Here is a 2958-nt window from a genome sequence, read left to right as displayed (position 1 = left end):
ATTCCATGAAATATTATGCCATTTTTAGAAAAAATAGATATAAAATCTATATAAAACAAAGAAAATGATTATTACATGTGTGGGGAAAAAACACACTATTTATGACTCCAACTATGTAAAGAAATAGAAAGTGAAATAAAAATGGCCATGATTGTGGTGTTCTCTGTTTTCCGTTTATTCTTAAATGCACACGGGGTAAGAAAGAGCATCACCCAAAAAGTAAATAAGTAGAAACCCCTTCCATGGAAGCTGAGCAAGAGGAGAAGAGGACAGACGGGGGTGGGCTCCCAGCTGCAGGCTTCCAGGGGCGCAGGAAGGGCGTGACTTGGCCTCACCTGTCCCACCTGCTCCAGCAGCTCACGCCCTTGCTGGGCAGGAGGAGAATAAGAGACAGGGAAATGGAGAAAATTGTAAACTGAAACACAGAGGTGCTGAAAATACTCTGATTTGCTAGAAATTTGGACCGTAATTGAAGGCCCCTGGGGAAAAAGCAGAAAATGATGTTTGGAGACCCCTCCCTCCTCTTCGTTTCTCCCTGAGGTTTCACAGCATGTATTGGAGAGAAAGTGACCCCTAATCTCTCCCTGCACAAAACCACAGAGGGGAGCGAGCCAGACAGCCTCGAGGTTAGGACAGAAATCGTGTCGTCTTAAAGAGGGTCAAAGAGTTGCAAATTGGTACTAACTGATCAACACTTAGGTGCACACATGGACGTAACATTCATCGGGTGTCGGGCAGGTGGGGGGAGAGGGGGAGATGGTATATTCACACCTGATGGGTGCGGCGCGCAGCGTCTGGGGGACAGACACGCTTGAAGCTCTGACTCGGGTGGGGCAAAGGCAATGTACAGAACCGAAACATTTGCACCCCTGTAAGATGCTAAAATAAAAAAAAAAGAGTGGCAAGTTCCGAGTCATCTCTCAGACTACGATTGGAATGGATAAGTTATCGTGAGCCCAGGAAGTTTCCAACCAAGCCCGGAGGACGGGGCGGGGAACACAGCGGGACCACAGGCCGAGCAGAGCAAGAGCCGCTCTAGACGATTTCTCCACTGAAGTGCAAGGACCTGGCCCTGCAACTGCCCTAAGTACCGATCTTCATCCAGGTTGGGATACACCCCACACGACCAGGCACTTCTTCACAGCCACAGAATCCGCGGGTATTTAACTTTCCCAGCCACAGAGAAGAAAGGGCCACAGGATGCGTGATCCAACACGCAGGTTGCACGTGCCCGAGTTCCAAGAATGATACTGACCGGGCCAAACATCAACCTGCAAGTTGTCCTCCTACTTCCTGGACTTACGTGGACTTATATCGACATCCCTAATCATTAGAGACACGCAAATCAGAACCACAGTGAGACACCACCTCATGCCCTTCAGGATGGCTACTGTGAAAACACAGAAGACGCCGAGTGTTGGCGAAGACGTGGGGAAACCAGAAACCTTGTGCTCTGTCGGTGGGAATGCAAGAGGGTGCAGCTGTTGTAGGAAACAGTATGGCAGTTCCTCAAAAATTTAAAAATAGAATTACCATATAAAATTACCATATGATGCAGCAATTCTATTAATACTTCTGGGTATATATCCAAAGGAGCTGAAAGCAAGGTCTTAAAGAGATATTTGTATAGCCACATCCACAACAGCAGAATTCACGATAGCTAAACCGTGGAAGCAACCCACGTGTCCTTCCGCAGACGAATGCACAAATAAAATGTGCCGTTTACCTGCAGTGGAATATTACTCAGCCTCAACACGGAAGGAAATTCTGGCACACGCTACACAACGCATGAACATCGAGGACATCATGCTACGTGGAATAAGCCAGTCACAAAAGGACAGATACTACATGCTTCCACTTCGATGAGGCACCGAGAGTATTCAAATTCACAAGAATAGAAAATAAAATGAGGTTGCCAGGAGCTAGAGGAAGGGCGATGGGGAGAGAGTGTTTAATGGATACAGAGTTTCAGCTTAAGATGAAAAGAGTTCTGGAGACAGACGGTGGAGATGGTTGCACAACAAGGAGAATATATTCAATTCCTCTGAATTGTACACTTAAAAATGGTTAAGATAGTAAAGCTTATATTGTGTGTATTTACCACCATAAAAAATAAACAAATCAAATAAATGATGAACTCTCAGTGCATTTTGTTAAATGCAATTCATGGAGATGCCTACAATTGTCATATAAATTTTCCTTTGAGTGATAACCCTTATATGCCTTCTCTCTCTCCTGCGTTGTTCTACTTCTGAGAAGCTAGCTCTACGACTGTCTGAGGACCAGAGATGATTCTACGAGCAGTGACAGCTATAGCTGAAGGACTTTGACAGGGCGACCCAGAAGTGAGCTCACCCACTGACACCCGACTCTCACATTTCGATCATCAGTGCTTTCAAGAAGGAAGACTTTTGCTCAAGAGGAGGAAACGAGGAAAGAAAAGAACTTTCGTTTGAGGAATGTGAGCCCTTTCAAATTATCAGCCCAGAGAGACATTAAAACGAGACCCCAATCACACCCCACTGCCCCCTGCGAGTGATATATTCCCCTCTTGAAACTGCTTGCTTTTGCCGCAGTAGCTATGAATTAACCTGACAATGCCGCGCGCTATGGCTTAATGATTAGCCAATAACTAATCAATGTTATTCCTGCAAGCCAGTGAGAATTCCTGACAAACAGCTGCCCGTCGGCCCTCCTGCCCTCTTCCTCTTGCCGTTACAAATCCACTCGCAACCTCTGCTGACAGGAGCGTGGACTCAGGGCAACTCGAGTCTCTGCGCCCGGGTCGCAACCCGTAAGCTTGGCCCAAATAAACGTTCTCATATTAATCTTGCCTCAGCTTCTTCCTTGCAGGTTGACAGCTGAACCCGGACAAACCCTGCATGATATCACTGATATGCAGAATCTACGAAAGTCGAACTCACAGAGACAGAAAGTGGCACGGTGGGTGCCAGGGCC

At 46.6% G+C, this 2958-nt stretch overlaps 1 protein-coding gene across 1 annotated transcript in view; it reads right to left on the bottom strand.

Annotated features, from left to right (window-relative positions):
* Positions 1-2958, bottom strand: part of MYOM2 (myomesin 2) — a 68449-nt gene that overhangs the window by 6582 nt on the left and 58909 nt on the right. The gene's annotated exons all lie outside the window — the stretch shown is intronic.

The sequence above is a fragment of the Propithecus coquereli genome, unplaced genomic scaffold, assembly GCF_000956105.1.
Source record: "Propithecus coquereli isolate 6110/MARCELLA unplaced genomic scaffold, Pcoq_1.0 Scaffold238, whole genome shotgun sequence".
NCBI lineage: Eukaryota > Metazoa > Chordata > Mammalia > Primates > Indriidae > Propithecus > Propithecus coquereli.
The sequence above is the reverse complement of the archived record's forward strand: the minus strand, read 5'-3'. Positions and strand labels throughout refer to the sequence as shown.